The sequence below is a fragment of the Aethalodelphis obliquidens genome, unplaced genomic scaffold, assembly GCF_003676395.1.
Source record: "Aethalodelphis obliquidens isolate GAN/ISIS:26980383/991018 unplaced genomic scaffold, ASM367639v1 scaffold11, whole genome shotgun sequence".
Taxonomy (NCBI): Eukaryota; Metazoa; Chordata; class Mammalia; order Artiodactyla; family Delphinidae; genus Aethalodelphis; species Aethalodelphis obliquidens.
Window position 1 is genome coordinate 15,385,466 of NW_020837955.1, and position 21,094 is coordinate 15,406,559.

At 45.7% G+C, this 21,094-nt stretch overlaps 1 long non-coding RNA gene across 1 annotated transcript; it reads right to left on the reverse strand.

The window, feature by feature from the left end:
* Positions 1 to 999: 999 nt before the first annotated feature.
* On the reverse strand, positions 1,000 to 18,543 carry LOC113623257 (uncharacterized). The gene is made up of 3 exons (XR_003433859.1): positions 17,048 to 18,543; positions 15,639 to 15,826; positions 1,000 to 1,400 (listed from the first exon to the last, which is right to left on the reverse strand). It is a non-coding gene; the product is annotated as an uncharacterized LOC113623257 (long non-coding RNA).
* Positions 18,544 to 21,094: the final 2,551 nt, after the last annotated feature.

Below are 21,094 nucleotides of genomic sequence, written 5' to 3' on the forward strand. Positions count from 1 at the left end.
GGCAGGCAGATTCTCAACCACTGCGCCACCAGGGGAGCCCTGATGAGAACTTTTAAGATTTACTTTCTTGGGCTTCCCTGGTGGCGCAGTGATTGAGAGTCTGCCTGCCGATGCAGGGGACACGGGTTCGTGCCCCGATCTGGGAAGATCCCACATGCCGCAGAGCGGCTGGGCCCATGAGCCATGGCCGCTGAGCCTGCGCGTCCAGAGCCTTTGTACCCTTTGACCTCCTTCACCATTTCACCCTACCCCTACCAGTCCCCCTTCCCCATCTCTAGCAACCACCAATCTGTTCTCTATATCTATGAGATTGAGGTCTTGGGGTTTTTTTAGATTCCACATATAAGAGATCATACGGTATTTGTATTTCTCTGTCTTATTTCACTTAGCATAATGCCCTCAAAGTCCATGCATGTGGTCACAAATGGCAAGTTTTCATTCTATTTTATAGCTGAATAATATTCCATTGTATATACATACCACATCTTCTTTGTCCATTCATCCTTTGATGGACACAGGTTGTTTCCATATCTTGGCTATTTTAAATAATGCTGCAAGGAACATGGGGGTGCATTTATCTTTTCGAGTTAGTGTTTTCATTTTCTTCAGATAAATATCCAAATATGGAATTGCAGAATCATGCAGTAGTTCTATTTTATTTTTTTTTGAGGAAACTCCATACTGTTTTCCATAGTGGGAGTACTATAAGCCCTCATTGTTTAAGCTGATCCTGGATGAGTTTTCTGTTACATGTAGCCAAAAGCCACCTACAAGGGTGAAGCAGGCAGTTAACACTTCCGAGCAATTGCCGGATACCAGGCACCAAATCCCAAACCTTAAGTCTTTCTCAGGACCCACACTTCCATCCTACGAGTTGGAAATGATTATGCCTATTTTACAGCTGAGGAAGCTGAGACCTAGAGATGGTGAGGAAATTCTCTGTCATACACTGAGTGACTGGTAGAGTTGGAACCAAAACCCAAGTAGTCTTCAGCTCTCTTTCCACTACACCGACAGTGGGGATGGGTCTGAGCATCACGTTCATAAGAGCTCTCCATCACAAGGACAAGGGATGTGAGCCAGGCCAGCCTAAGCTTCAGAGCACATGTACTGGTTTTCATCTCTCTCTATCTCATCTTTGCTTCTCTCTGACACCATACCCTCAGACCAGCTGCATCACTAGGCTAGAATCACAGCCATCAGCAGCCTTAGTCTCATATCCCAACAGTCAAGGGCCAAAAAGGACAAGGGTCACATTTTCCCCAGCCTGAGTTTTATTGGCCAAACTTGGGCCACATGCCCCCACTTGGGCTACTCACTGTGTAAGTCTGAACGCTGGTGCCACCTCCTGGTTCTGTGGCTTGGATGACCCAACCTCTCTATGCCTCAGTTTGCCCATCCTGAAATGAGGAAAATAATAGTACTTGCTTCACTGGGCTGCTGTGAGGATCATTCATCCATCCAAAAAATACTTAATGCATGCCAACTACATGCCAGGCAGTGTGTTAGGTGCCAGAGCCACAGGAGGGGGCAAAGAGACCCCTCCCTGCCCTCATGAAGTGTATAGTCTAGCAGGAAAGACAGATATGAAACAAACAAACGTGTGAATGAATATCTCTATTACGATGTGAAGTCTTGTATAAGAATAGACAAGAATAGAGCTCTGTGGGAGAGAAAGAAAGGGGACCTAGCTCCAATGAAACGAGGAACATTTACAGAGCCGGGCACTGGGCATGGTGTGGAGTAACCATTCAGTCCACACTGAATATAGGAACATATATATATACACGTGTGTGTGTGTGTGTGTGTGTGTGTGTGTGTGTGTGTGCGCGTGTGTATGGCTTTGTTTTTGTTTTTTTTTTTTTGGTTGCGTCAGGTCTTAGTTGCGACACGTAGAATCTTCGTTGAGGCATGAGGGATCTTTTTCGTTGCGGCACCCGGGCTTCTCTCTAGTTGTGGCGCACAGGCTCCAGGGCGCGTGGGCTCTGCAGTTTGCGGCACGCAGCCTCTCTAGTTGAGGTGCACGAGCTCAGCAGTTGCCCTGCAACATGTGGGATCTTAGTTCCCTGACCAGGGATCAAACCCACGTCCCCTGCATTGTAAGGCAGATTCTTTACCACTGGACCACCAGGGAAGTCCCCGGTTATGTTATATAGGTTTTTGCTCGGCAAAACCTCCCCACAGCGACTTCCCACGAGGAGAAGAGCTGGTGACTTGCTGCCCTGCTCTCCATCTCTGCGACCAATTATGAGCCTCCTGTGGGACGGAGAGAAAGTATGACACACGTGCTGGGACAGCAGAAGTGCGGCAGGTCCCAGGGCAACCCGTTCCTGATGGGCAACACAAACCCAGCTCTCGCCATCTCTGCTCATCGAGAATGGCAGCCCCTTCCGGGTCCAGCTGAGGTCCCAACCAGGAGGCCTGCAGAGGCCCAAGTGGCTTCTCAGGCTCCAGGGTCTCCCAAGCTCCTTCCACTGGCCCCAAGTCAAGCCCTAAATGAAGGAGTGCTGCAGAGAGATTTCCTGCGTAACAAGCCAACTTTCCACTCACCATGGCCAGGCCCTGCTATCTCCACAGCTCCTGGCCAGAGGGATGAGGGCCCTGCCCTGCCCCAAGCCACGGGGCTGTATCATCGTTTCCTGGTGACCGCCTCTGGAGGGACCATTTGCAAAACTCTTAGTGATCCAAGATGTGTCTGTGGAACACACTGTATCGCCACCAGGCCCCTCTGGGGCTCTCTTCCCATCCCTCCTGTATAGATGTGCTGTTTCTTTAGGGAAGAAGGGCTGAGAGCTGCTGGGTTGGATTAATTGCCGCAAACACTGACTCTGTTCCTGCACCCCCATTGCCACCACCCTGATCTCAGCTCAAGGCCTCATGATCCTATTCAGGACCCCAGTGTTAGCCCATCCAGTCTGCCGGCCCCCTGGCTCTCCTTTCCCACCATGGACGGCCAAAGGGGCTGCCTGGAGCACACGTCACTCCTCCACTTGCCACCTTCGATGGCGCCTGGATCTGAACAATCCAAACCAGTCCCCTTGATGTAGCCGGCAGGCCCCTGTGCTCTGGCCCCCACCTTACATTTCCAGCTGTGCCTTCTCAGCAAGCCAAATGTAACATGCAGGCTTTGCCCAGAATGTCATACACTCTTTTCATCCAAGATTTTCCCAATATGTGCCCTCCTTGTGCATTAATTTATTCATTAAATAATGAATGCCTACTATGTGCCAGCCCCTGTGCTTGGCTCTGGGATGTGATGGTGAGCCACACAGCCACTCCCCAGGAGTTCATGGTCCAGTGAGGGAGGCAGACATCACTGAAAAACCAAGAATCACCAGAGTTTATAATAATCACCCAGAGTAGTGAGAGCTGTGAAGGAACCATGTGGATGCTGAGGGATTAACAGAGAAGTGTGACGCTGCTGGGAGTCCAAGAAGGTGTCCCTGAGACAACGCTCACCCTGACACTGGATAAAGAGCAGCTGCCATGGGGACAAGGGCTTGGGGGAGGGGAGAGCTTCCAGACAAAGGCCCTGAGGCCAGAGGGACCTGCAGGCTCTGGGATCTGAGAGCCTAGGTGGCAGGTGGGCAGAGAGCGCCGAGATGGGCTGGAGAAAGAAGTGGTTACAGCCAGCCAGCCAAGAGATTGCCCTTGACCCAGAGGGCCTGGGGGAGCCCTGAGGGCTTCGAGGAACTCAAACAAGGCTCAAGCCTTCTGGACCAGGAGGGGTAAGAATGAAAACAGAAAAGCCCGGTGAGATATGATACAGGCTGGACTGACATCGCCACAGCAGAAATGCTGGGTCAAAGGGGACTTTATTTTTTAACTTTGTATTATGGAAAAATTTTCTAATATATAAATATGGAGATAACAGTATAATGAACTGCCCTGAACCCCTCATCCAGCCGCTTCAGCAATAATCAACCCAAGCTTGCTTCAGCTACACCCACCCACGCCGCTCACCCCCACTGGATTATACTGAAGCAAAACCCAGATGCCGTATATTTCACCCATAAATATTTCAGTATGTATCTCTACAAAAAAAGGACTCTTTTAAATCATAACCACATCATCACATCTAAAAAAAATTAATGATAATACAAAGGGAAAATGTTAAGGCTTGATACTTATTGCCAAACTACCATTCAGAAAAAAAGTCATCCCCCCCATCTCCTTGCACCTTTGCCAGCACTGGGTGTTAGAAGAAAGCGATTTCCACACGTGGTTCATCCTAAAACCTGAGAGCTAAACCTCCAGATTCATTTCATGAAAGGAGGAAGCTACATTAACAAGTCTGTGGAAATCTAATGCACACAGCCAGCTGATAGCCACGTGTGGACAGCAAGCAGGGGTTCTCAGGACAAGAGGTGGTTCATCCCCACGGCCCCTGCTGGCTTCCCAGGGCAGGCCTGGTGCACAGCCTTTCTCTCCCACATTTGCCAAAGTGGTCCAATGCAGCAGATTGAGAAAGGGCTTCCTTAGAAGTGAGAGGGACTTCCCTGGTGGTGCACTGGTTGAGAATCTGCCTGCCAATGCAGGGGACAAGGGTTCGAGCCCTGGTCCGGGAAGATCCCACATGCTGCGGAGCAACTAAGCCCGTGCGCCACAACTACTGAGCCTGCGCTCTAGAGCCCACGAGCCACAACTACTGAGCCCACGTGCCACAACTACTGAGCCCATGCACCGCAACTACTGAAGCCTGCGTGCCTAGAGCCTGTGCTCCACAATAAGAGAAGCCACCGCAATAAGCCCGTGCACTGCAACGAAGAGTAGCCCCCGCTCGCCACAACTAGAGAAAGCCTGCGCGCAGCAACAAAGACCCAACACAGCCAAAAAAAAAAAAAAAAAGAAGTAAGAGATTCCAGAAATGGTCAGGTCTGCCCACTGACACCTCCACCCAAGGTTTTCCTATTTGAGCTGAAACCCAGGGACTCCCCGTCTCGCCCGTCCTCAGGTTTGTTCTCCCCCCTCACAGTGAATCATTGGCCTCACGTTCACTCAAATATACAAAATATACAACCTGCACAGATGGATTTCCAGGTTCAGGGAACGGTTCTATCTTCTGCAGTGCAATGGCAGCATGCACAATTCCAGAACTCTCTGCCTAGTTCCCTGAGCTGCCTGAGCCCTGGCGTTATCCAGTCAGGGTGGACCTCCTAGTACAGCCATCTATCCTCAGCCCCCGATAGAGGCAGCTTTCCTTCTTCCATGCTCTCCATCTATTTACTGAGCCCTGCTATGTTCCAGGCATTGCGCCAAGCCTGGGAGATGCAAAGGTGAATTAGACCCAGGCCCTTCGCAGGAGGGGCTCACCATCTCCGAGAGAGACAGTCATATAAACACGGTGCAATTTGATCAGAGAGAGAGATGCATTCAAGGTGCTGTGGGAGTTCAGCCGTGGAGCAAAGAGCTCTGTCTGTGAGAAGAAGGCTTCTTGGGGAACGTATCTTTTAAGCTGGGTCTTGAATGACACTGGGGAAAGTTCCATGGGGGAACTTGCCCCATGGATCCAAAGCGAATTAATGCTCTTTGGACACGAGCAGCAGAACTAAATTACGAACGCAGAACATTGTATTTCTTTGATCCTGCAATTCCACTTCTATAATTTACCTAATAGATTTACTCACATGTGAAATGACATATGTTCAAGGCAACTTAATACAGCATTGTTTGCAAAGCAAAAGATTAGAAATAATCTAAATATCCATCAGTGTGAAGATTCATTTCCTATAGCTGCTGTAACAAAATCTACAAACTTGGTGGCTTAACTCAACAGAAATTTATTCTCCCATAGTTCTGGAGGCCAGAAGCCTGAAATTAATATCGCTGGACTGAAATCAACGCAATGGCAGGATTGTGATCCCTCCAGAGACTCTAAGAGAGAATTCTTTCCTCTCCTCTTCCAACATCTGGTGGGGTTGCTGCTGGCGTCCCTTGGTTTGTGGCCACATCACTCTGCCTCTGTGATCACCTGCCTCCTCTTCTTGGTGTCAAATCTTCAATCTCCCTCTTTACAAGGACACATGTGATCGCATTTAGGGTCCACACAGATAAGCCAGGACACTCTCCCCATCCAAGAGCCTTAATTTAATCACATCGGCAAAGTTCTTTTTTGCCATAAAAGTAATATTCACAGGTTCCAGGGCTTAGGATGTGGCTACCTTCTTGGGGGCCATTATTCAGCCAACCACCAGATGCACCCACACAATGGAATATTGTGCAGACACTAAGAAGAACGAGGCATCTCTCTGTGTACTAATGTGAAATGGACTCCAAGGTATATTTAAAAAAATTAAAATTTATATAATTTAAATATATAAAGTTTAAATAATTTTTTAAAAATTAAGTGAGAAAAGCAATGAATTCAAGGATTGTGAGTAGCTCAAAGAATCAAGAAAAGAAAAGCAAGTACAGAATAGTTTGTATGGTGCACTACCAACCTATATAAAAACTACGCTATGTGTGTGTGTGTTTGTGTATCATCTCCAGAAGCACACACAATACATTGATAATAATGGATACTGCTGCAGGAGGGAATGGGGAAGTGGGGGAACAAATGCAGGGCGAAGATTTTTCTCTGAATATCTTTTTTTTTTAAAACCAGCCTTATTTTTTTTTTTTTTTTTTTTTGCGGTACGCAGGCCTCTCACTCTTGTGGCCTTTCCCCCGTTGCGGAGCACAGGCTCCGGACGCGCAGGCTCAGCGGCCATGGCTCACGGGCCCAGCCGCTCCGCGGCATGTGGGATCTTCCCGGACCGGGGCTCGAACCCATGTCCCCTGCATCTGCAGGCGGACTCTCAACCACTGCGCCACCAGGGAAGCCCATAAACCAGCCTTATTGAGATATAATTTACGTACCATACAATCCACCCATTTAAAGTGTACAATTCAGTGGCTTTTTAGTATATTTGCAGAATTGCACAACCATTACCACACTCAATTTTAGAACATTTTCATCACCCCAGAAAGAAACCCCTGACTCATCAGCACTCACTGCCCATTTCCCCCAACGCCCTGCCTCCAGCCCTAGGAAACACTAATCTACTTTCTGTGGATTCTCTTGATTATAGATTTACCTCTTCTAGACCTTTTATATAAGTTGAAGCATATAGACAAAGTCCCAAGAGTCACTGTATCCATGTCCGGCCAACAGTCACAGTTTCCATCCCTGAAAGGGTTAGACTACTTCTCAAATTCAATGCCAGTCCCCCTTGAGTACATTTGTAAAGTGAACTTACAATAATATCCATATATAAAATAAGAAGAAAAGAGGAGAACAAAGAAATTAGTTAATACACTAACAAACACACAGAGCAAGTAAAGGAAAAAAATGTGCATGGCTGCTACATAGAGTCCCCAGTCTGCAGCTGGTCGCAAGCCCATAGTTGATATTCATAAATTCCTTCTTCCTTTACTCATTCATTTAGGTTCCCTTCGCTGCCTACCAATACCTCAGCTGATCAGGGTCCTTTACTTGGCGGAGTGACCCAAACCTTCATTGCTGAAAGATCTGAATCCTCAGTGGCCCCATCGTTTGTTGGTTGCTATAGTTTTCCATTAACTTCTACAATTTATGTGGAAGTACTAAGAAGTGCCCCAAAGTTGCAGATATAGTTGTTCTGCCCCGTTGCATAGCAGCACCCAATTTTTCCAATTTTTTGGTTTGAGGAGCCCAAAATGGCCAAGTGGCAGACTCAGTTCAATGGAATCATTGTGGTGTCCCCTGACGGAAGCATTCTGCCATCAGAACTAAGGCCTTCAAACCGGCAGAACTCAAAGTTACACAGACAGGGGGAAACAATTCTGCAGGTAAGTTATTAGATGTAACAGTGAGAGGAGACCCTCCCATTTCCACCCCTTGACTACTGCGGAGAAACAGCCACAGATTCAAAGCACATAGTGCATCCCGTAAGACAGAACCCCAACTTTTCAGGCCAGCTGGTAACATAACCGAGTCTTCAGTAGGCCATCCCATAGTTCCATCAGGCCAACTGCTTCTGGGTTGGCATGTGGTGGGACTAGTGAATTCTTATGTGTATGAATCTGTTGCTGCACTTACATTGCTCTGAAATGTGTTCCCTGGTCAGAAGCAATACTATGTAGAAAGAATACCAGGACAGTGAATGAAGTTTGCTGTGAGCACACAGATGGTTGGGTTGGCAGACGCATTTCAGGAAGAGGTAGCAAATCCATATCCAGAATAAGTGTCTATTCCAATGAGGACCAAATTGATGCCCCGCCATGATGGAAGAGGTCCAGTATAATCAATCTGCCACCAGACGGCTGGCTGACTGATTCCCTCACCTCCAGGAATGGTAAGCTTCTAAAATGTCTGGAGGGCATTTCTTTCCTTTTTTTCCTCATTCACTCAACAATCTTCTGAGCCCCCCTGGGCCCAGCCTGGAAGTGGCACTGCAGGGGCTGGGCTCTTGGCCACTGTGTCAAGCTCAGGTTTTTTTTTTCTCATGTACAAAGGGATATGAGAAACAGTATGGCTGCAACTGCCACGTCTCAAACAGAATGGCACAGCGAAAAGAGCACTGAACAGGGAGTCCAGAGCACCTGACTTCTAGTTCTAGGTCGGCCATCAACACCCATGGGATGTGAATTGCAGCAAGTTGCCTCACTATGCTCAGTTTCCCCATACTTGAAACAGAACAAAAGCCCCAGGATAGCAGGTACCACTGGTAGACCAAGGGTGTGATGGTTGGACCAGCTCCCCTTGGATGCAGGCCACAAGGGAGTCAGTTGTCCACAGAAGATTTTTTAAATTGTCAACTATGGGGAAGGGGGAAGGGTAAGCTGGGCCGAAGTGAGAGAGTGGCATGGAATATATACACTACCAAATGTAAAATAGATGGCTAGTGGGAAGCAGCTGCATCACACAGGGAGATCAGCTCTGTGCTTTGTGACCACCTAGAGGGATGGGATAGGGAGGGTGAGAGGGAGGGGAGATGCAAGAGGGAGGGGATATGGGGATATATGTATACATATAGCTGATTCACTTTGTTATACAGCAGAAACTAACACAACAATGTAAAGCAATTATACTCCAATAAAGATGTTTTAAAAAATTATCAACTAATAGTTGATCTGCTTTTTATTATCACCATATACCTGCAGTTCTAAAGAATGTCAATGAGAAAATACTCACCAAAAATGTCTTTCGTTTGCCTAAGTTCTAAACAATTGCTACCATTACTATTGTTTTACTAACATATGTATAAGCTTTATATTAGCATGCTTTTACTACTTATCCTTTAATAAACATATTTTACATGGATATTAACTTGGAGAACTCCCAATTATTCAATTGCCCCAGACACACATGGACCCAGCTACATGTGTTTATTTCTAGAGTAAGTTTATAATGGAATCTTTTCAGCTTACTTCTGGCTAAAATTTAAACAAATAAATTAAAGACGGAGATTGAAGAGTGGTTCCCACCCACCTGATCGCTAACTGCTAAGGCATTAACTCGGGGGAAGGTCACCTGCGCCATCTGGTGGCCGAAATGGTGATTACAGGCACATGTACCTGGACGGTCTTATCCCAGAAGGCAGCTCAGGGGAGTAGTGTAGTGAGATGTGGTGGCTATTGAGCTCTTGAAATGTGGCTTATCAAAATTGAGATGTGCTGTAGGTGTATATAACATACTAGATCTTGAAGACTGAATGCAAAAACACGTAAAATATTTCACAATTGTTTATAATGATTAAATATTGGTTTTATATTTATTGCATGTTCAAATGATAGTATTGGCGCAGGGAAAGCAGCAGGGAGGTTTAATTAGACAAGCCAGGCCCAGGGCTGATTGCATCCCAGGTCTGTCTAGACAACAATGAGCATGTCCCTTCAGTTCCCAGGGCCTTATCACATTTAATCATCAAAATCATGGGATTTTGATGATTAAATGTGATAAGGCATATAAAACTCCTCAGGTGCAGTGGGTGCTCAATAGAAGTTGGTTTCCTTCCTCTCAGAGTTGATCAAAGTGCCAGGAAAACTAGAGGAGGTGGCCTCCCCTGAGCACCAACAGAGGCTCTTGATTTGCTTCTCTTTTCCCACATTATTGCTAAGTTGCAGGTGCCTTAGCTGAGTAATCAGGCTCCCTAACTGTGGAGGACCAGCTCCAGCTGTGGCCCTCCTGGGCGGCCCCCAACCCTTGGCACCAACTAGGCACTCTGCACCCTTCCAGGCAAGACCGAGTCTGCCTTTCTGCCTAGGTGTCTCGCACTCCACACACCTACTCCTCCCCTTCCCGCAGTGAGCTGCCCCTCCCCTCCAGCCCCTGCATTCCACACCCACGACTGGTGGGTCACAAAGTGCTCACTCACTGCCACCTCTACATCAGCGGTTCTCAGGGTTGTCCCTGGTCCGGCAGCATCAGCATCACCCGGGAACTTGTTAGAAATGTAAACAGACCAACTGAATCAGAAACTCCAGGGGAAAAGCCAGCAATGCTGCAACACATCCTCCAAGTGATTCTGATGGTCAAGTTCAGAGCCACTGCTCTACAAAACCCCGCTCAGCCACCAGGCCTGTTCTCAGCTCCTATGTCAGGTCTCACCTTCTCCCCTGCCACCCACTCCATCCTGTGACCCCCATTCTATTGTGGAGAAATTCTCCCGATACTTGAAACTACCCTATTCTCTTCCCCTTCACCACCTTGCCCACAGTAATGCTGACCAAACCTCAGTCATAGCAAACCTCTGTATTTCTGTCACATAGGCAGGCCACTTTTCTATTTCTTACTCAACAGTTTTAAATTTGACACTAGTTCAAATATACACTTTAGGGACTTCTCTGGTGGTGCAGTGGATGGGACTCAGTGCTCCCAATGCAGGGGGCCCAGGTTCAATCCCTGGTCAGGGAACTAGATCCCACATGCATGCCATAACTAAGAGTTCACAGGCCACAACTAAGGAGCCCTGGAGCCACAACTAAGGAGCCTTCCTGTGGCAGCTAAGATCCGGCACAACCAAAAGTAAATAAATAAACAAATATACAGTTTAGCCTGGCCCTAAAGAATCTATAAATTCAGACAGAATACAAGTTATATTTTTCTGTTGCACATTAAAATAAACACTATAAAATTTGGAGAGTTCCAAAGTACCACCTAAAAGTCGTTTTGGGGAAATAGTGCCTTAAGTGTGGCCTGGCTCTCCCAAAACACACTCTACCCACCCTGCCCATCCCCCAGAGCCTCAATTTCTCCTTTGCCTCTCATCTAATGCCACACTTCCATCAGTACTACCTTCCTGGACCACTTAGTCCCACCCTTTCATCCACCCACCCATGACTCTGACATCCCTGAGGACTCCCCATGAAACATCACCAGCCCAATAAATACATACGGGATGACTGAACTCTGGGCCACCAAGATGTCCACGTCTGCTCCACAGCACCCCAGACCCCCATCCTCACATACTCTGCTTTATGCAATACCTCCAGGAAGTGTCCCTGGGCCTCCCTGCCCCAGTCTTTTCACCTTCTCTCTAAGAGCTAAACCCTTAAATCATTAGTACACAGTTAAAAATAATTTCCTTCATGCCCCTCAAAATCTAGTCCAGGCTGATCTGGACTAGACACACGCACACACACAGATTTTCTATTAGGGTATAATATACATCGAGGAAAGCACACATAAGTGTACAGTTCAATGAATTTTCACAAACTGAACACAACTCTGTAACCAGCACCTGAGAACTTCCTCTTTCCCACTTGCCATTAATTACTGCCCACCGTCCACTCCCACCCGAGAGTGAGCACTCTATCTTCTAGTAGCATAGATTCATTTTGCTCATTTTTGTATTTATATATATGAAATCATATGGTATGCACTTTTATGTCTGGTCTTCAGCCATATTGTTATACGTAATTATAGATCATTTGTTCTCATGGCTGTGTAGTATTCAAAATTCCACTGTATTACTTTCCTATTCCTGCTGTAGCAAATTACAAATTTAGTGGCTTAAAACAACACAGACTTATTATCTTACGGTTCTGGTGGTCAGAGATCAGAAATGGGTCTCCTTGGGCTAAAATCAAGGTGTCGGCAGGGCTACATTCTTTCTGGAGGCTTGAGGGAAGAATCTATTTCCTTGCCTTTTCCAGCTTCTAGAGGCCACCCATATTCCTTGGCTCATGGCCCCTTCCATCTTCAAAGCCAGCAATGACTGGTTGACTCTTTCTCATATCACATCACCCCAACTCTGATCCTTCTGCCTCCCTTTTCCACATTTTAGGAATCTTATGACACTTGGCCCACCCTAGTAATCCAGGATAATCTCTTTAAGGTCAGCTGATTAAGCCCTTAATCCATCTGCAACCTTAATTCCGCCTTGCTATGTAGGATAACATATTCACAGGATGTGAACATCTGGGCGGTGGCCTTATTCCACCTGTCACATCCACCACGCATCTGTCCATTGTACTGTTGATGAGCATTTGGGTCCTTCCAGTACGAGACTGTTGGTGAGCATATTTCTGTTGGGTTTAGACATATCAGTGGAATAACTTACTTACAGGCTAGGTGGCCAGCTTTAGCAGACACTGCCGATTTTTCCCAAAGTGGCTGAACAAATATAACACTCCCACCAGCTACATATGCATTCTACTTGTGCTCTGTGTTGCAACACTTGCTATTTTCCATGGCTCTCACAGACACCAGATGCTTCCTTGCCCCTCTGCCTTTCTTCGTGTCTGCAGGGCCCAAAATGTTTCACCTCCAACCATCCATGCATTTCCATTGCTGTTTCCAGGAAGCAAAACATTGTTGGAGAAAATCAGGCCATCTTCTGACCCAAATTACAAATTTGTGTGGCTACCTGTGGGCACTTATGGCCATTCAACAAGCCTATTACTTATAGAATCTTATGATGACAGCAACTTCAGGGGCCACGTATACTCCATCCTCTCACTCAGAGCAGTTATATCACATGCACCATGATTGGTCTCTCATGTGCCCTCCAGAAAAGCTTCCCCAAATCTCTCAGCTGGACTCTGTGCCCCGCTCTCTGCTTCGACAGCACTCAGCTCTACCTTGCCACCTCCCACATCACATTAGAATCCACTGTCTCTCCCAGTGCACTGTGTCACAGGGGCAGAACCCAGATGATTGGACACAGCTCCTGCCCTTGCATCTATCGCTCAAGGCAGGAAAGCTCAAGTTCTCCTGTGTTCCTTAGTGACAGGCACCACCACTCTCAGCACATTTTCATGCAGGAAGGAACCAAACAGCGTCTCCAACAGATGATCTTTCTATTATTGGACAGGTCTGATCCAGTTCAGTACATTTACTAAGAGCCTCCACGGTGCCAGGTGTTGTATGAGGCATTGTAGAAACAATATGAAGAACAGCTCCTGCCTTCAAGGAACTCAGGTCTCCAAAAGCCTCACTCTTCTCATTTCCTGCCATGGGCCCCAGAAACAAGGGTCCTCCCTCCTCCACCTCAAAACAGATACAGTCAGCCAGGGAGTGAAAGGAGGCAGAGCCAACACACTAACTACAATTTAGGAGATGGGATTAGTGACAAAAATAATCTCCAGTGATAGAAATGAGATGGTAGCCTGGGGCAGGCACAGGGTGACTGACTGTAAAGTGGAACAAGAGAACTATCTGGAGTGATGGGGATGTCATACCTCTTAATTGGGGCGTGAGCTACAGGGATGTATACATCTGTCGAAACTTATCAAACAGTACACTTAGTAGAGTTGATTTTAAAAGAGAGATGGTTTCAAGTCTCCGCACTGCCTCTCACTGCCACTCACTGGATGGATCATCTCAGCCCCAAGTCACCATCTTTCCAAATCTCTGTTTCTGTCTGTAAAACGTCGTTTGTGAGCTAGTTCGATGATTTTCAGGACTGATTTTTAAAAATCTTACTCTAAGCCAGAGACAAGGGAGCTCCCTGGCTGAAGCGGGCGTGGGGAACCTAGTGTCCTCAGACCCCCTTCCCTCCTCACAAGGACCCTGAGGGGGCACCATTACTGCTAAGTCCCAAACAGATCTGACTGGCTCTGATTCTATGTCTGTCTCTGCTTCAGACTAAATATATCCCCTTTTCCTCCAAACCAGATGGTTTCCAGATTCCTCTGGAAAGAGCAGACTTGGGAGAGGGAAGCAGAGACCAAGAAGAGGACTATCCTCTCCTCTCCACTCTCCTCCTCTTTCCTGGTTCATTCAACGCAATACACAGAGCAAGTGTTCAAGAAGTGGCTGCAGTACAAGACCCCTCATTAATGGTCAATTTCAGCTACATTCAAGGACTTCATAAAGCCTGGATTACTGGGGCATGAGGTTTCCACTAAATCCCAGGGGCTTTTCATCAGGGAGAGGCAGAAGGCTCTGGCCCTGGGCCTCCCAAGCTGAACAGAATGACTAATGGGTCCTTATGCCCAGGACAGTGGGTCATGGAGGAGGGAGGTTACATTTTTAATGTTTTCTCTCCTTTTCTGATTAGCACAGCTTCCCTTTCTGCTTTCAGTAGTTCTCTGCATCTAGGAATAGAAAAAGCCTTTTTTTTTTCTTTTCATTAGACCTTGTCAGTTTTATTCCAGTGGGTTTTTTAAAAAATGAAATAACTTTACTGAGATATAATTCATATACCATACAATTAACCCATTAAAAATGTACAATTAGGGCTTCCCTGGTGGCGCAGTGGTTGAGAGTCCATCTGCCAATGCAGGGGACACGGGTTCGTGCCCCGGTCTGGGAAGATCCCACATGCCGCGGAGCGGCTGGGCCCGTGAGCCATGGCCGCTGAGCCTGCACGCCTGGAGCCTGTGCTCCGCAATGGGAGAGGTCACAACAGTGAGAGGCCCGCATACCGCAAAAAAAAAAAAAAAAAAAAAGTACAATTAAATTTTTTTAATATATTCAGAGTTGTGCAACCATCACCACGATTGATCTTAGAACATTTCATCATGCGCAAACGAAACTCCATGCTCATTAGCAGTTATGCCTCATTTCCTCCCAACCACCCCAGCCCTTGGCAACCAATCATGAATCCACTTTCTGTCTCTATGGATATGCCTATGTTGGATATTTCGTAACAATGGAATCATACAATATGTGATCTTTTGTGTCTGGCTTCTTTCATTTAGCATGTCTTCAAGATTCATCCATGTCATACAGTATATTAGTACTTTATTCCTTTCCATTGCTGAATAATAGTCCATTGCATGGCTATACCACATTTTGTTTATTCATTTGTTGATGGACATTTGGGTTGGATCCACTTTTTGGCTACGATGCATAATGCTTTGAAGGTTTGTGCGTAAGTTTTTGTGTAGACATGTTTTCATTTCTCTGGGGTATATATCTAGGAGTGGGGTTGATGCATTATATGGTAGCCTTATATTTAACCTTTTTTTAAAAAAAAAAGCCTTCTTAATACCCACAAATTTCAGTTTCCACACTTCATAGCTACATTTTCATCCATATGAAAATACAGGACACACACACCACCTACAGTGAATTCATTAACTTAAAAAATATTTTGATGGATCACAACATGAACAAACACTAAACGGCAGCACCCCTCTGGGAGAGAGGCAATGCTTGGCATACACCCTGACAAAGTCCCCTTGCAGGAACCCCACTGCCCCCAGGGCGGCAGCCCACTGGTACACACCTGTGAGCTGGATCACACTGAGGATTCCCAAAGCCAGCCATGAATGGCAGGAGCCAATCCCAGAGAAGCCAAAGGATAAATCTGTCACTGCTTTTCCTCTGTCCTCCCCTCTCCTCTCCAGGGCAGTCTCAGGACTAAAAGAAAAGAGAAGATGTGGCCACAAAGTTGATGGAGTTGAGGAATAGGTTCTGGGGGAGAAAGGACAGACTAGGATTAGAGCCCCAGGGGGTGTGGAAAATAGTAATAAAAGTCATACATGTAATTTAATATTTTCTAGCAGCCACATTAAAAAGATAAAGAGATAAAATTAATTTTAATGGTATAATTTTATTAACCCAATATATCCAAAATGTGAAGAAGTAGTCAATATAAAAATTATTGAGACATTTTTATATTTTCCTTTTCTTAGGAAGTCTTTGAAATCTGAGTGCATTTCACACTGAGAGAACATCTCAGTTTAGAATGGCCACATTTAAAGTACTCAAAATCCACATGTGGCCAGAGGCTACCATATTGGGCAGTGCATATGGGAGAGCAAAGAAATGAGGAGACTCTCCCTGAGTAGTGCCCAGCAGTCGGGGGGTGCAGGGAAGTGTGTTTCAGTAGACGCCCACCCTCCTGTGTCTGGACACCATTCCTGGAAGGCACACAGCTGCTGTCATCCCAGAGCCAACACTGAGCAGCTCTGGAGAACGTCCTGTGCAGAACTGGGACCCAGCCAGAAGCAGCACAGCAGTGTGCAGATGCCACGTGGGGCTCATGGACCAGATCCCAACCATGGAGGACTTGCATTTGGCTCCCACGTGTTTTTAAATCTCTTGAGTGGTTGTCGTTTTCATGACTTTACATTTCCTTCCTGGCTCCTGTAGACATTGGGGTATGTAACCCCTGCATAAGACCACGGTTCCTGAAGTCAGGCAGCCCTGCATGTTAACTTTGACTCTACCACTTTTTAGTTGACAACAGATACATTAAACTCTTCATATGTGTCTTTTACTATAAAATTGGAGGTAAGAATACTTCAGAGATGTATGATTTTAATGAGACAAGGAATTAATTGGCTAGTACAAAGGCTGGTGCATAATAAGCACTCAATAAATTGTGGCATTCATTTCTCATTCACAGACATGAATTCCTTAGAGTCCATACTATACTCCTCTTCCAGTATTGGAAAACTGGGAAGTACATGCACAGGACGAGTTCTTAAAAGCAGCCCCCACTTCTATACAATGACATTGAGGAATGGCTTCTGTGCTCACAATTTTAAGGCAGTCTGTTTCCCTTCTCTGTTGCCCACCAGTATGGCTCTATTGAATTAAGCATTCCTCAGTACCGAGGCATTGAAAAGACTGATTTCCAGGAATAAAAGGGGAAAGCTAACAATGACACCAAGGGCCCCTCCTGCTAACCTCCATGCTGGTTCCAAGGTCGAAGTCTCTGGGGATCTGGGCATTGGATGCTGCAGATAAAGGATAAGATATTAATGAACAACTTGGCCATTGTTCAACCCTAATTTTTGCTTTCTGTTTTTGCTTTTTATGGGGAAATTAAGAGGCTGGGACTTAAAAGAAGCATCTAAACAAGCTTGATGGTCCCATCATGACCCTCTAGCCTGGAGCTCAGGCTTCTTCACCATTCCTACCCGCCCCATGCAGTGTGCTTCTAACTCAGGAATGTAAGTGGCAGCAAAAGTGGGCAGCCCGCCACAGGGCACAAAAGCCCTGGAAGGGGGGAAACTACGGAAGATTCTTTCTTCCCAGTTCTCTCTTTTCCCATCACCCCTTCCCACTGTTTTTTTTTGTTTGTTTTTGTTTTTTTGCCACACCGCGCGGCACGTGCGATCTTAGTTGCTCAACGAGGGATCAAACCCACGCCCCCTGCGTTGGAATGGCAGAGTCTTAACCACTGGACTGCCAGGGAAGTGTCCCACTTCCCACTGTTTAATGCACATCTGCTTCTTCATTCCTTTCTGTGATTCATTATTAATGATTATGTGCTCAGCACTGTACCAGGCATTTTGATCCTCTTCCTGTTTTCCAGAATAACTCCTGTCCCTCCACCCCTTTTTCTTTTGCATTACTCTTGTTTCCCGTGTACTATCTCTAAGAGTCACTCCACATTTCACTCTAAAAGAACAGAACTGGCTCCTTCTTCTATAGTAAATAATACAAGTTGGTCCTCAGGGGATGAGGAGAAAAGGGACAGTTTGAGCAGCACCTAGGGAGCTAACACAGCTCAAGAGGAGCACATGGGCAGGTAACGGAGCAAAGACAGCAGCAGAGTTCTTATTTCTATTCCGAATTTAAGTAATTCCTTTGTTATCAAAAATAACTATGTCAGCATCAATAAGCTGCTGATTATAAAATGTATCCTTGGCAGAGAGAGAAAGAATTAACATTGAATGGATACTTGCCATCTGCCAGGCACTGTGTAAGGCTAGTGGTTCTCAGTATTTAGTGGTCAAGGACTCCTCTGGGATTCTTGTGGAAGCTCTGAAATCTCTCCCTTAGAAAAATTCAAACATACACAAAATTTTACATAGAATTACAGGAGCAAAAGATTCCTGAAGCACAATCACAGACTCCAGATTAAAACCTTTTACGCTAAGTCCTTACCTCTGAGAGCATGGCATCATTGAGACGACATTGTTATCCCCACCTTACAGAGGAGGGAACATGCCCAAGCCCATATACATAAGTGGCAGAAACAACATTTCAACCAGAGTTGTCTAAACACTACAACTTGCTGGCCTAGATGAAAATGTCACTTGGTTTTTACTGTTACTATAAATATCACTCCTTATTTTTAAACGAGGAAATAAAGATTATGTGTGAAACTAAAATCTGTGCAAAGCATTCTAGACTCAGCCAAGGGAAATCAGGAAGCTCAAAATTCCCGGAGGTTCCAATCCCATTTCCTATCAGCCAAAAGCCCTACTCCCCCTGAACCCACCCACCCAGCTGGAAAACAAACCAAAGACGCACTTTTCTTAGATTTCATATTCCTCAGAACAAGAGGCAACCTCTATCATAATAGCTCAATTAAACTCAAAAAAAAATTTTTAAGAGGCAACCTCTCTTTAAAATAATCCATCAAGGACTTCCCTGGTGGCTCAGTGGTTAAGAATCCGCCTGCCAAGGCAGGGGACACGGGTTCGAGCCCTGGTCCCGGAAGATCCCACATGCCGCGGAACAACTAAGCCTGTGTGCCACAACTACTGAGCCTGCGTTCTAGAGCCCACGAGCCACAACTACTGAAGCCTGCGCACCTAGAGTTCATGCTCCACAACAAGAGAAGCCACCGCAATGAGATGCCCACGCATTGCAACGTAGAGTAGCCCCCGCTCGCCACAGCTAGAAAAGCCCACACGCAGCAACAAAGACCGAACGCAGCCAAAACTAAATAAAATAAAATAACTTTATTAAAAAATAATAATAATCCATCAGTCAAATGTGAATTAAGAGACCAGTCAAAGCCTATAGATATGAAACAAAAGAAATTTAATTTCAGAATATTACATGAATATAAAAGAAAAACAACGCATATGTTTCTTTACAGTTACATATATATATAAATATATATATATGATATAGTTGAATAAGAATGAAAAATAAAAAATGGTTAGACAGTTAAGAAACCTTGTTTCTCTTGTTGAGCAAGCTTGGGGATAGCAAAAAGGCAATCCTTGCTATGAAGAAAGGACCCTGGGGCAGGAGTGTTTTTCCCAACCAGTTCTGCTGGTCCCCAAACATGTCCGGGGGAGTGCTCAATGGCTCTTTAGCACCTGCTGTGGCCACGCACACTCCAGTTTCCATGGTAACCCAAGCACTCAGGCTATTAAGTACTTACTCCACCTCCTTGCTAGCCCACGCATCCACTCTCCACCTGTGGAAGGAGTTCAGCATTACCTGTCTAGGAAAGCCAGCTCTCCTATAGTGAGTCTTAGATTGGATTAATTACTACTGGTCTGAAAAGCTTGTGCATCTTAGAAACCCAAATCTTCCCCAAATTCTAGAGCAATCCTGCCAATTGCTAGTATCCAGTTTGGATCAAGGTCCTGTCTTCAGTACCAAGGCTTCCAGATGCAGGAGGGCAGGGATGAGGCTCTCTCCTGGGGAAAGGAGTTCTACTTAGAAAAGACTTCAGAATGAGAGCCATCAGTTTCAAGCATCTGTGCAAGGCCCTGTATGAAGGAAGCAGACAAAGTCCAGAGAAGTCATTCCCAAGATGGCTTCCCCAGTTATGCATGGCCACACAGCTAGTCACTCTGGGACCACAGGTTCTCCTAGAAGGCAGTGTTTTAAACCGTATCCTAACACAGGTTTCTGTGAGAAAAGCTGAACAGAAACACTGCTGTTCCAGAGGAGAGAATGGCCCTGCTCTGACACTCTGGAACCACTGGCTTTCTTACAAGCCAGCAAAACAGCCACCTCTGGAACACCCAGTGGTCAACAGTTAACCCTATACTACTCCATTTCCCAAGGGTACCCCCTCGTCATTCCTAACTCTGGAAAGACATTCAGGGTAACGAGCTTGTGGAGGATCAACTGCGGTTTCAGTTATGATCAGATACCACCTCCTTTAATGTGTTTTGGCACTCAGGTACAATCAGTATCACCTAATCCTCTATTCACTGCTGCAATGGAGTCTTTCAAACCAGATTCATTGGTCCCAGTGCAAAAGTCAACCATTGTAAAAGGTTAGAAACTCCAGTGCCCATGGTTTTCACTGATTCAACCAGTATAGCTCGCCCAGTACAGATGTGAATCAAGGAAGTGGTCTGCATTTTTTATGCTTGAGCCCTCTGGCATAAATACACTGCCCCATAGTGATATCACATCAAAACCCATTGCAACTGACCCCAGAAAGAAATGAAATTTTAAAAGCAACAAGAGGCATTTCCAAAGAGATTGTTCCAACACAAAAAATAAACATAGAAAACAGAGTTTTAAAATATTATAGATTTTAAAAATTGTTAAATACTGGCTCAAAAATATCTGCCCACCAAGTCAGAAGGGCAACAGTACCCTTCTGGAGCAAATGCTAAAGGGTTTTTGTTTTTGCAAAGATTCCGCAGGATTAAAATAGTTACATATTATAAGGCAGAAGGTTACTCTGTTTATTTCTCAAATTTGGATTCCAACTAGTTCACAGCTTCTGTTAAAAAAGAAAAAAGAAGGAAAAGACCTATCATACCCTTACAGCAAGGGAAATCATATTTAATAAATACTTTAATGAAACACACATACCCAAATACCCAAATAAACTGCCCAAGCAGGCAAGCTATATAAAAGCATGTGACAGACATCTCTCACCACCCCAGCCCTGGAACACGAACCTGGATTACCAGTTGCATTCAACCAAAGAAAGTCTCCTAAATCTCAGCTACCTCCCTTAAACAGAACCACAGAACAAACTCAATGACAAGGAGGTATCAGGTCACTGCTCTGCTCTCT